General features: G+C 25.3%; 1 protein-coding gene across 2 annotated transcripts in view; it reads right to left on the bottom strand.

Moving 5' to 3' along the window:
* The window catches only part of LOC148234468 (protein SCAI), a 90940-nt gene that overhangs the window by 23730 nt on the left and 52331 nt on the right, over positions 1 to 14879 (bottom strand). The gene's annotated exons all lie outside the window — the stretch shown is intronic.

Raw genomic sequence — 14879 nt, 5'->3', positions numbered from 1 at the left:
AAAGGACATTATTGAGCCAAAATATGTGCACTTGAAGGTTAGCTTTGAATTTTTGTATCATTTTTATGTTATTGTCTATAACAAAGCGTAGCGTGTTTTAAGTCAATCTTTGCTCCATTAATAAAATGAACAAATGTAACCTTGAAATATCTTAAACACTTGAGCATACTCCGCATCGTATACTTTAAATATTGTTATTTACCTAGTTACAGAATCATGCAATGTGTGACGCTGTGTGCCAGTCATTGACTGATTTGTTCGCTAGTCGCTTATAGAGTAGACGCGACGTTCTGCATTGAACGAAGCAGTTTATAATATCCATATATTGTTTAAGCGTGAGTAAAAGTGCAATACTTAATATATTGTATTTAAATATAAGACATTTAAATATTTTTTTTAATATTTTGTTGTAACGGGATAGAGATAAAAGCCCAATACATTACAACGGGGTGAATCTGTACCAACTGAATAAGTTAATCAGATATATATAATACCTACAAGTAAATATTAACCACCAGACTAAAAATCTGGGAATCGGTAATATATATATAATAATAATTAAAAATTATTATGTGTAATTTAAATTATAACCAATATATCTCACTGCAGCTTGGGCCGATTTTTTTAATATTAGCGCATTTTTTATAGATAAAAATTCAAATAACACTACCGTGACTCGAACCCGCAACCTCAGACGTTACGAACTACGCTATAACGTCATTATTAATGTTTATAATAAGGTATTTGTCATGTTACTTTTATTAATGCCAGACGCAGATTTACGCTGATTTAAAAATACTTCAGCTGGAAATTGACATTGTGTTTGTATATAAAAATATTTCTTTTAATTTATTAAGAAGAGCGCCGTAATTATATTATTCTAAATAAATAATCCCCTTTTATTATTATTGTATTAAATATTTATTAGGTATTTGAAAAGAATAATTTAAAAAAATATTTTAATAAAACGTAAGATTATAAGCATTATTATATTTTTTTTCTTAACCCTTTCACCGCGGTTGATATTTTTGTGCGATATGTAGGGAAGCATAATTATTTTTTAAAATAGCTATACTTTATGCTATATATATTTTTTTAATATTATGGTTCAATAAATTTAAGTAATTTATAGCCTTAAATTATACTAAATAAATATATTATTAGGCTCAAAGGTTTATGGCACATTTAATTGGTTGATAAGTACTGGCGATTTGATTGCTAATTTTTATAGAACTCATCCGCGGTGAAAGGGTTAATAGTCAAATTAACTGTGGCGGTTGCAAAAAAAAATTAAGTTTCAAATAACATTTTCAGACAATGCTCTCTAAATATAAAATAGAATATTAACCTTTTAAACACCGCAAACTATTAGTATGGTTGTGTACTACAGGCCAAAAATTTTAAACGATTTTAAACAACTTATAATATATTTTAAGCAAATTTAAAAGATGGAATATTTATCATATTTTGTAAATTTAAATATATTTGCGAATGTATCATGATATAACTCTATTTGACCGAAACAAAATTATTCTTGAAATTGAAAATGTTGAAAAGCAATTTTAGACAAGATTCGAAAACTTTGGTAAAATGGAAAATATCACACTATTTTCCTTTCAGAAATATATCAACACAAAATAAGTCGCAAGTCAAATCTCAACAATATTTCAAGTAAATCAGAATGAAATAAAATTGAAAGTAATCAAACTAAAACCAAAGATCCTGATAGATTTTCTTTAAAAATTAAATGACTCAACATATTTGTCTGAATCTGCATTTTTTTATATAAAAATTATAAAATCAAATATGTGAAATTATTTAGGTAATGAACATCTTAACCAATGGCTACAATTATATTTTCATCGTATAATCCAAAATTGATGCATTGTCAATGATCTCATTCATAATGTTATATCAAACTTTTTTTATATGAATATATTTTAAATTATAATTTTTTTCACTTATTTGTAAACGTCATAATAAATATAAACTAGAAAAAGGTTGGGCTCTCATGGTCTATATCAGTGGTGTGCAAAAGACTTAATATATCGGGCCCACGAATATTTTTATATTTCGAACAATTAAATTTAAATTAAATTAATATTTTTCAATAAAGCAAAGTTAATCAAAATAAATTAATAAATAAACCCAATAAAATTATTTGCGCTATGTCACATTTCTATTATTAACCTTAGCATGTTAAAACATTTAATATCTTACATATTTAAAATATTTTAGAGTTGCATATTTGCATCATAATTGTAGTTTAAGCCGCTTTAAAATAAATGCTTAAAATAGTATTTTTCAGCAATTTCATAACAAGCATACATTAAAAGTTATTATCCGTATTTAATTAGATAAATATTTTTAAAAATGAACCCATAAAAACGTTGAAATAAAAAATATTTATTTACTATAGCTGTTTTTAAATAGTATAATTTAAAAAGATACTTTTAATCGAAACATTGAAAATACAAAAAAAATGTGCATCAAAATATGAAAATTTTATGTAAAAATATTGCAAAATAATTTACAGAAACAATACTAGACGTTAGGAAACTCAATTTTACGGATCCTGACGGAGCTAAGCTTAGTTACTTTATTTGACATAAAAGACTAATTAATTATTACCAGAGGGTGAATTAATTAAGTCTTGGAAAAAATACCCTTTATAATAAGACGTATCAATGATATGTCACAATATTTATTATCTCAATAAAAAAATGCTTAAAAGTTTTTATGCATCAGTTTTGGATGAAAACATACAGTTCAACTTGCAATATTTATAAGAAGAATATTTAAAGAATTATAAAGCTTACAAGCAATGAAAGATGAATGTCTTACTGACATAGGTATAGGCTTGAAAAATATTATTAATATAATAATAAATTGTTAAGCAAATCTAACTGGAAAAAATACTAATATTGTGAAAAGAATCAGTAATCTAATCAAATCAATTGATTTAAATAAAAACACATATATTTTTTCACACCAGAATTCATCAGGAAGTTTTTTAAGAAAAGTTTTAAAATCATGTAGATTAAAAAAATCACAACTATTATTGTAAACCCTATTAAAAGTCAATTATCAATTATATTGCATATAACTCAAATATAGGGTAATATAGCCTAGGACGTATTTTAAACCAAATATGGAATTAAATTAAAATATCATCCTATTTTTATAAATAAAATATAAAAATAAGTAATTGTTCCTAATCATAACAGACATTATTTTAATAAATTAAATATTAAATACCTGTAAAAAAATAATATGTTAAATTTAATAAAAGGATTTATGCTTGTTTAATTTGGTTAATACTGTAGATTTTTTTTCAATTAAAAAAAAATGAGTAAAGTGTTTAGTCCCAAATTGTTACTTTTTCCAAGGAAAATTCAATCACTTTCTCAATATAAAAAATTGTGAAAATATAAAATTATAGTTTAATTACTGTACAACTTCATGTGGTAATTAACCGCTTATATTTTAAATAATTTACTTTTAGTGATGATTTTGAAGTATTGTTTTACAATATGCTAGATTCAATTCCTTGCCAACCAACCGCCTCTCGATTATTTTCTGACTATTGCTTTGGCACATATATATTACTAAATATGTAACAGTGCTCTGAAAATGATACAAAGATAACTGATAAAAAAATGTTGATTTAATTATGTTTATATCTGACTGCTAATCGATCAAACAATATCATATTATTATGTATATAATATTATATATTACCACAGATACTTTTTTGCACCCAGGTAATTATTATTATGTTTATTGCGTATTCTATAAATATTTATATATGTATATGTCTATATATAAAAAGCTTAATTCAAGCGTTAAGCAACAAGCTGTCAGGGCTGTTGTTGTGACAACTTAGGTAAGGCTCCGATATTCCAATATAATATTATTTTTGCACGCCAATAAACACGACATTTTCATCAATTATTGTCACATCTACCAAATTTAGTCAATTGTGTTTCTAAAAATAAGCGTCGATGATATGTATGTGAAGTGAGATATCAGTGATATAGAATTTTTAATACTATTGAACGGTTGTTAGGCAGTGGTGATATTCAAAATTTTCTACAACAGGTGTACTAGGAAAATATGTATACACTAATATTAAATATTAATGGTATATATGTATATAAAAAAAATCCAGTGGATAGGTTTTGTTAAAATACGCTGTCCAGAAACTAAAATATTTTTTTATATCCGCTTGCACTATGAAGTTGAAAATAATAGACCGAATATGTTTAAAACAAAGTGATTTTTTTAGTTTTGATAAATTCTATTCAACGAATCCATAGTTATTTTTTATTTTACGAGATTTGAAAGCCAGAAAAGAAGATAGAACTCTGTTTGCTAAACCTTATCGGATTAAAATAAGTGTAATTATCATGTAATTATCATTGCAACGTTACTTTTATAAAAAAAATATTGGTAATGATGATTCAAAAGTTTGATTATCCATGAGGTCCAAAATAATAGTAGGTATTATTAATAGGATATAATAATACTACTATAGCCCTAAACATATCAAATTTCAACTGTATCCAAAATTATACTGCACATTCAGTACGTAAATAAAATGCAAATTTATTTTCAGACTCTGAATTTGCGTCAAATCCTAAATATATACTTGCGTATATTATTGCATATATTATTTTACATTTCTATTTTTAATTCACATTTACGCGACACAGATCATCGAAATTATAATAAATTATCTAAAGTGAATAAGATCAAGTATTGTATATATTATGGTTGTTTTGACGTACTATTGCAAAAGATTTTTTTCTGTAATGAATTATAACATGGTTCAAAGATCTCTAATAAAAACTTACATTCAATTTTTTGCATTTTAAACAGTGACTTATATCCTTTTTTTAAATAAATAATTGAAAATGAATGTAAATTGTAAGTAAAGTGTATTTTTTCTAAAGTATATATAGTATTCTATAAGTGTGTAAATATGTTATTGTTATTTTTTAAAAAATACTATAAGTTTTAAAAATATGTAAATATGGTTAACTTATTTTTTTATTGTCATAATTATTAATAATTGATCAATTAATTAATTTATTTTTAATTATAATTAAGTTTTTTTATTAGAAAGGGATCATGGGGGCTCAAATCTATTTAAACAAAATTCTCACAATATGGGTTTTTATTATTTCACTAATTTACATTTCTGAAATTTGTGTTTTTGAAAAAAAAATGTCTGTTTTTTCATGTTAAATTAAGTGCAAAATTCAAAAAAAAAAAATTTTTTTTAATTTTGAAATTAATTTACCATAAAAAAATAATATGATTTTTAAGTAATGTTGAAATTATATTTTTTTTATTCGTATTATTCATGTAAATTGTACTTATAAAATGATAAATGTATTTCTTTTAAATTAAAAACAGTATTCTATAAGTCTGTAAATATATTATTCCTATTTTTTTTAAATAAGATACTGTATGTAAATATGGTCAAACTATTTTATTTTGGCAATTTTTTATTTATTGTGCTAATAAATTATCATGTAATGTTATAATGCGCAAATATATCTTGTTATTTTTATGTTTTTTTTTATGTATTAATAAATTTCTAAATTTTAAATTGCAAATTAGTTTTTTTTTATCAGAAAACGATAATGAGGGCTTAAATCCACTTTAAAAAAATTCTTCAAAATCAGAAATATGTATATAAAATGGCGGCAAAAAATATTCGCAGATAATTTAATGGCGCGAGAATTCAAATGACAATCGCTACTCTATTAAATCATTAGAATCCATAGAATCTATTGAAAAAAATTAAAATAAATCATTGGCTCAAGAATTAGAGAAAGAAATTATTAAATGAAAATTATGTACAGCGCCTTTTTGACGATTAAATCAAACTTTTCAAGGACCTTAAAATTTTTTTAACAAAAAATAAAACGGGGTGTTAAATATGATTTCAGATTTTGAAATAGTATTTTTAGTATATATGTAATAATGTATCTAATATATATACAAATATATACATATTTAAAAAAAATCGTAATCTTAAGATCGCGATTAAAACTTATTTTTCTATATTTCGGCTGTGATGTTCCAGTCGTGGTCAATCGGTAGCCAATATTATCTCGAGATACAAATTTAATATATATATATGTATATATACATAGTATACGTCCATTATATTTACTGTATGTGTTACTATGCAATGTTTGGGAGTAAACATTATTAGCTATTCCGTTTTCGGATGGATACGATTGACATATTAGTGCCGATTGAATGTTGTTTAAACTGTATATGGACATGGTTTGGGACCAGGCTTGCTGCAGAGTTGGATTTTAAATAAAATATGAAATTTCGTTTTTTGAAAAAGGCTTTTCATAAAACATTTATTGTGAACGCTAAATCATGAGAGCTAAATAAATCTGCCAATGAAATTTTTAATGAACGTTCAACGTTCATTTTTATTTGTAGTTAATAAAATGAATGCCTAATTATAGTGCCTTGAATCTGGTCTTTATAAACAGAATCGGAATTCGTAAACAGAATGAATGTGCTGAGCTGGCGATGAAACTAAATTTATTAATAAATTTATAGTATTTTAGAATGGACGTTTATATACACTAGATCGATAGCCTTCGGTCAAAAACAGATATCTGATACTCTGGTTTTATTAAAAATATCAAATGACACAATTTAAAATATTTTAGTAATTTTGTAGATATACACGACAACGTGACTTAAAAGATTCGTATCCTAGTAAGAATTGCAGAATTTTTGGTAAAAGGTTTGCCTTACTAATGTTCGAAATTAACAACACACGATAGCTGCGCATACTTTCGAAAGCCATTAATTAAAACAAAATATTTTTATACGGATTACCTTACATTTTTAAGAAAAAGTCTGGATAATTAATAATACAGGGTATGTAAAAAATCACAAAGAAGTTTGAAGTATCAACTTATGTTGAATGTGTGTGCAAGTCCTTTTTAACTTTGACTCGTATTTGTGTCCTAGTTTTTAACCAACATTTCATAACACAAGGAAGGTTTTAAATATAATTAACTAACGTATGTTTACATAATTTTTTAATTAACTAAGAGTCGCTACTTTACCCTTATAGATATATAAACAAATTTAATTATAAAAATTGAGAGAAATCTGCATTTACATTTATTGTAAATTTATTATGATTGACATTCACAATAAAAAGTAGGTCAGTTACGACAATATAAGAAATATGCATTTAAAACATTTGATTAAATTTCGTTGTAGGTTTTCAAACAATGGTTAACTTTAGCGTAAAGACTATTCGCCGTTACAATTGGAAGCCAACCAAATACTAAAATGTATGTTTGGAGCATTTCGAAGAAAACGTCAAAATCAATTATGCTATAAATAAAATTCTACTCATAATGTTATCACATTATTTCCAGCATTTCTATAATATTTACAATTTATTTATTAGTAGAATTTATTTTTTAGAACGAATAATTAATTTTTTAGATTGTTCTTGTTAACAAATCTTTGCAACAGTGCCAGATTATACAAATTAAATAAAACTTTTTTCTAAAAAGTATGACACTGAAATGAAAATTTCCGTTGAAAATAAATTGATCGGTTAAAAATATAATGGTATAAAAAATATATTTAACAGATATTATTTCTAGTTTTATAGCAGTGTATTTTTTATTATGCAGTTTTAAACTTTTGTGTCGATATTAAATTAAAATAGAGTAGTAAAATTACTGACCAGATTTTTTTTTTATTATTTTATAAGCTCCTCGTGTAACTACAAATTTAAAAGCAGATAGCTATAATAAAATTACTTTGAACGTTAAATCTGTTTTTAACTAATTGTAGAATATGATACTATGGATCCGCTTGCTCGTAGAGCGAAATAATTTAAGCAGCTACACATAAACAATTAAAAATTGGCTTTATAAGAGATACAGAAGTGTTTCAATAACCGCGATTTATTCTGCATATATCTTCGTAAAAATAACTTTTCTGCCACGTCTCGGGGCAATCGATTTCTGTAGAGATAGAAAATGAATGTTGAGACGAAAATAAGAAACCGTATTAGATTCAGCATATAAGGATGCAATATCGCGAACGAAAGCTTATGAAATAAAAATAATAATTACCATGAGAAGATTTATTCAAAACTTCCTGTGGGATAAAAATTAATATTCATAGCCTTCAATTTTATTTGTGCAATATATGTTATTTCTACAGTTGACTTTTAAAACTAAATATAAATTTGACTTACAGAGAAACGAGCTGCAGTTTAAAACACAAAAATAATTATAATATTATGCTTTTAAAGTCAAAGCACATTTTATGTAGTTAGAAAAATAACTATTTTCTCACGGAAAATCTTGAGAAAACGTCCGACTGAAACGCGTAAAAGTAACTTATAGTGGACGTTCAGCAAAACACCTGAAGCTACTACCTTTGAAAATTTTTCAAGGAAGATATCATATTCATCTTCAGGTTTATAATATCAGATAGAGCACATTTTAATTAAATGGCGTATTTAACAAAGGAAACTGCTTAATTTTAGGTTAGAAGACTCACACAACAACCGATTCTTAATCAATCTATTCTGAAAGACGACGTTTTTTTATGGCATCTCATTGGTTTCAAACTGAAGGCGCGAAAAGTTTACCATTAGTACATTTTATAAATTTATTCCTAATACTTTTTAAAAATAATATATAATTTTTTACTGGTTACAAGAAAATATCCAAGTGGGAGAAGAATAAGATAATATAAATATTAACCTCCTCAGACTTTAATTTTTATTTATTGTAGAATAAATATTTGTGTTAAATTCATTTTATACAGTACATTTAAGAGGCAGGAAAATTTTTTTTTCGTTAATCGCAAATTTGCTTAAAATACGTGTCTTTAAAATCAATTTAATTGTTTTTTTAAAATAATATTTTATTAAATTAGGGTTTGAAGTTACTGCCTATTATTTTTTTGCAAATAGTCATCTGTTAATGCTGACCTGAAATTGGGATTGTATGTATTATACTTTATCTTAAAAAAAATTTTTTACATAGCTGCTGCCAAATAAAAATATAAATTCACGATCATCTGATCTTAATTGACAATATTACACCTGAAAGGCACATTTAGAAAATTTTGGTATATTATTTTTATGGATTTGCAGAATTATCTCTTTTTATTGAAGGTAAAGTGAAAGTTATTTGTATTTTGTAATTTAATGCAAATGTATTTTGAATTTGCATTAAAATTCGAAGAAGTAGTCACTTATTATTACTATTTTACCTTACCCGTTAAGTAAACAAAATATTAAGTGCACCTGTTATAATGCCTTGAAGAAACCTGATTTTAGCACGTGTGTTGAAAGTCAAACAAGTTTGTAAATCACTTGATAAAGTCAATGATTTTTTTGTCAATAAATTGCCTATTGATGTTTCACACAGTGTACTCAACACTTCTAGAAACTGTTTTCGCTAAAAACCTGTAAAATAAGGCTGCGATAAAACTTAAATCACAACCCCATTTATTTTCGGAAAAAAAATAAGTTGCGATAAAAAACTTTTCTGCAAGTTGTGAATATTGTATTGAGTGTCTAATCTGATAATGACGAAGTATATTTTATTAACTTCGTACAGACATGATGTCATCACATAATAATACAAATAATTTACACTCCACCCTGCTTTATTAAAAGCATGAGATTCGAAGTCCACTAGTCTTTTCTTTTTCGACTTTGATGAGATAAGAGCAGTATATCGCAAAAAGCGTTACACAAAGCACTGAAAACGCTGTAAAATTATACATGCGTAACGTCGCAGTAGAATGTCAAGCAATAGGAACACCACATACGTCATATCTCGTAACTCTTTAACTCAAATGTTGCTCTTTTCGTTATAACACATAATTTAAAATAAGAGTTTGAAAATATAAAATCTGTCGTTTTCCGATCTTTGGTTGAATCAAAGTAAATATTTTTGCGAAATTTAATAAGCAAATATATACAAGTGATGTTGCCATTTATAGCATTGTGTGAATGCGAAATCAGATTATTTGCATTAACTGCTGCTGCGGTGACAAAATAATCCCTAGTAGTACTTTCCTCGATAACACCACAATTTGATAAGTTTCGTGCTGATAGACCGCATATCCATTGCAGTAAAACAACTGCATTTATAAACATACACATAAGCTAAGCTATTAACAGTGTTATATTAAATTTAGGAAAGGCCTAAAAGGTACACAAAAAGTGCTTTTCTGAATACAGATATGTTACGAAGATTGTAAAACAAACAGAATTTTTTCACGTAAAAAACAATCAAATCCTATAAGGCTATCAATGTATTGAAAATAAAATAAATATTTATTTGAAGAAAAAAAAATTAATTTAAAAAAAAAAGAAAATTTTTAAAAAATCAGCAAATTTTTAATTTAGTGTTTTTTTTTAAAAAAAAATTGAATCCTCCAAATCGTCAACCTTTTCATCGGATGTTTCATAATATGATTGTGTTTGTTCATTTGTGATTAAAATTGATTTCTTTAAAAAATATAATTTTATTGAACAGAATTAAATCGATATTTTATTCGTTCCGAAAAAAAACGTTTTTTTCCATTTTTGTTTTAGTTATAGTTCGAAGCCTGATTTTTAGTTAATTAGGATTATTATTAAAAAAAAAATATATGAGAAAGGAGTGCGAGAAAATTTTTTTAAATTGCGACATATTTTATTCTAAAAACAGTTCGGTTATTTTTCCGGACACGAATTTTACGGACTGAAATTTTCAGGACACTGATTATTTGAGTCATAGCTTATTCCGGACCAAAAAATATTTTCAATATTATAAATGTAGCAGTCAAATTGAATTAAATCCAATAAATGTCCGGAAAAATCCGAGCACCATAAAAACATGGTTTATGTTTTTAATATTTATGTGACTGAGATGAGATTTACTTAAATAATATTATTTTAATAATTGTATACTTATAATTTATTTTCTAAAGATTTTCTTTTGTAAACTTATTCATTTACTCATGTTAAAAGCAACATAAGTTATGAATGATTATGTAAATATCCTACGCTGATAACACTACTTAAGATCAATTCCCTACAATGATCATTATTTTATTCTATAATAAAGCAATACAAGCACTATTATTATCAACAAATAAAATAAAATAGATAAAGAAATAGGAACTACCGATATTTAATTCTGTAAAACCGGTATTATCTTTGCTACAATACCGGTATTTAAATGCAGATTTTCCTTTTGGAAATAAAAAAATCAATTAAAGAAATTTCCCATGTGCAATATATGGTAATAAATTGAGAAGGCGATGATCACGTTATTTTATGAGGCCACAACAAGCGGCAAATACTATTCTGATCTGATTAGTAAACTAGTACGACAAACTCGTAGCAAGAAGCAAGTATGTCCCGTACTGCGGCATGATAATGCAATATTGCTTACCGCTCGTCTAACAAGTGAAGTTTTGGTAGTTCCAGGAATGAAATTAATAATAAATCCACTTTCTTTGTCTGACTTGGCAACTTGTGATTGCTTTGTGCGAAAGATGAAAAAAACACTTCGACAGCTTGTTTATCGTTGGAAAAAGTATCCAGTACTTTGAGTATGAATAAATTAGAAGGTACAGCTAGAATTAATCATACAATTCTTATGCTTTGTTGCAATAAAATGCATATTTAACGTACTGTAAGTGATCTTTTAGAATTTTACAAAATAATGTTGCGAAACTTTTCGAAGCGCGTGTACGTGTCCCTGTGGCTCACTTCGAGCGGTAAATCCCTTTGATGCACGACGGTCGGTACTTGACAATTTTTACACTCGAGAGATGATTTTCACACTCGAACTGCTTCGTCCAGCACGACCACGAACCGATTAATTTCCTTTGTGAGTTTCGGCGCCGTTGTCGTCGTCATGGCTCGTCCGATGTTTGGTTAATGTTGCCTTGTGGATATTGATGTCGAATTGCGTTTCAATAAACTCTCCCAATGTATCAGAGAGAGCAAGAGACAGAGAAAGATAGTATATATCAGTGATGGTCAACTTGTTCAACATTGCGACCGACTGGATTTTTTTTTGAAATAGACAAATTTATAAATGATCTTAAAATATTTAATACCACATTTAATACAATATAAAATATATTAGGAATTCAGAAAAATAATTGGTAAACGCTAACCTTAAAGAATCTATTCGTCAAACGCACCTAATTTTAATGTTTTATTATTTTAAAATACGAAAGCACGTAGATTTAAATCACGAATTTAAATATTCATAAATATAGGTATTCTAGGTAACAAAATATTTCTAGCTCTTAAAGAAATGTCTCATTGCAATATATTAGTTTCATTTTCAAGCGCTTTATTGTCAAAATGGAATAGCTCTGTGAATTTATTTGCATCTAATATATATGCGATTTATAATAAATTGAACTAGATTTTTTTTATTATCATTTAAAATATTTTAAGACGTTATGTTTTACGGACATTTCTGTGTTGAAGTGATAGTGCTCCTATGTTTAAAAATCGGTCAAATTTTTTATGCCTAAGATTTTGAATTAAAACCAAAGCGAAATATACTTCTATCGTCTTTCGAAAGCATATGTAAATATAAACCTATAATTAGAATAAAGTAATTGATTAACGCTACCCTTAAATAATCTTACATGTGACAAAAACCAAAGCAATTATTATGCAAAGTAATCATTTTTAGAAAATATTTTGCACTCGAAATTATTGCAAATAATTGGTTAACGCAACCCTTAAATGATCTTCCGTGTTTTTTTTTTTGTATCATTTTAAAACACGAAAATTCTGAATCACATAAGTACGTAAATCTAAAAAAATATTTGAAATATTCACAGCATCTTATTAAATTTGAGTATTTTTTGGTACAAACATATTTGCAGAAATATTTATGCAAAGACCAAAACAATCATTTTGCATAGTTAAAATTTTATTTTCATGCATTAAATTATCAAAATTGCTCTGCTTATTTTATTGCATTCAAAGTAATTGCAGTCATTAAATTAATTGAACTAGAATTTTAATTTTTCTAAAACCATTAAACATTTTTAAAAAATCTTTATGGACGTTCTGTATTTCAGACATGTATTTTTCTGCTTTGAAATAATGGCAAATACTTTTTATAAATAGTCTTAATTTTTGAAAATCAGTCTAAACTTTTATCCATGAAAATTTGGAGCAAACTTAAAGCTAAATATAATTCTATCGATTTTCGAATGTATTTGCTATAGAATCAGGAGAATAATAAGCCGTGTGACTATTCGTCAAGGTCACCCGATTATTTTGTAGTATCATTTTAAAATACAAAAATTCTGAATCACATAAGTACGTAAATCTAAAACACTAATTTAAATAGTCACAGCATCTTATTAAAATTGGGTATTTTTCGTTACAAAAATATTTGCAAAAATATATATGCAAAGACCAAAAAATTTTATTTTAAATCACTAAATTATCAAAACTAAATATTGCAGCAAATTTATATGCATTAAAAAGTATTGCAATCCTTAAATAAATTGAACCAGATTTCAGACAGACGTTCTGTATTTCGGACATATACTTTTTTTGTGAAAAGATCTAATGCTTAAAAATCTGTCAAATCGTTTGAGTTATAACTAAAGCGTGTTTTTTAAAACGCAGAAAATCAGAGATGCTGTTTTTTCCTTGTAAATATAAAATAACACTGACAATTTTATTGATCATATCGATGATTATTGTTCAAACAAAATTATTGCGCACAGCGAAAATTTCAAACAAAAAAAATTCTGATCGTACACGTTAATATATATTATATAAGAAATAATTTCTATATATATGAAAAATCTTGATATGATTTTAATTAAAAAATATTACGTTAATTTATCAGCAATTTACATTGGTATGATAAGCTTACATTTCCTACAATTAGACAATTTTTTATTTAAAAATAAAAAAAATATAAAGCATTTGGAATTAAAAGTAAAATATATTTGACAATCAAACAAATTTCTGCTGTGTGTAATTTTCGCGTGCGCAATTTTTTTTTAACAATATTGATAATATTTTTTTTTAATGTCTATATATATATATATATATATATATATATATATATATATATATATATATATATATATATATATATATATATATATATATATATATATATATATATATATATATAAATATATATATATATATATATAAATATATATATATATATATATATATATATATATATATATATATATATATATATATATATATATATATATATATATATATATATATATATATATATATATATATATATATATATATATATATATATATATATATATATATATATATATATATATATATATATATATATGATTTTAATTTGAAAATATCTTGTTTAAAAAATATTTTACAAAAAAAATTTTAAAACAGAAAAATAATAAGCAGTCAGAATTTTCGTTTGCTAAATATTCCGGTCACCTTAAAATCAAGGCTGTAATGTTTCGTATATAAAAAAGTCGCCGCTAAAGAGATTTTCCTTTAATTGATTTCATCATTTTAAAAGCAATATCTATTACCCTTTTTGCGGAAAGTCTCTTGCTACATATAACTAATAAATAAATAATGCAGTGAAAGCTCAAAATAATTTAAAAATCTTAATCCTAATTCAAGACAATAAATCCATTAATTAACAGGGTTTTGATTGAGAAAAGTTTTAATAACGACAACCTGATCTTGGTTACGTATTTCTTTTATCCGGTAAAAATATCAATACCTCGATTTTTACCTTGCAATGAAATTGTCTTCAATCTTTTTTTTTTAATGGACAAAACTGCGATGAGCATTC

This window comes from Plectrocnemia conspersa, unplaced genomic scaffold, assembly GCF_051122295.1.
Source record: "Plectrocnemia conspersa isolate PC_06_02 unplaced genomic scaffold, ASM5112229v1 ptg000006l, whole genome shotgun sequence".
Taxonomy (NCBI): domain Eukaryota; kingdom Metazoa; phylum Arthropoda; class Insecta; order Trichoptera; family Polycentropodidae; genus Plectrocnemia; species Plectrocnemia conspersa.
Note: the sequence above shows the minus strand (reverse complement) of the source record. Positions and strands in the feature narration are given on the sequence as shown.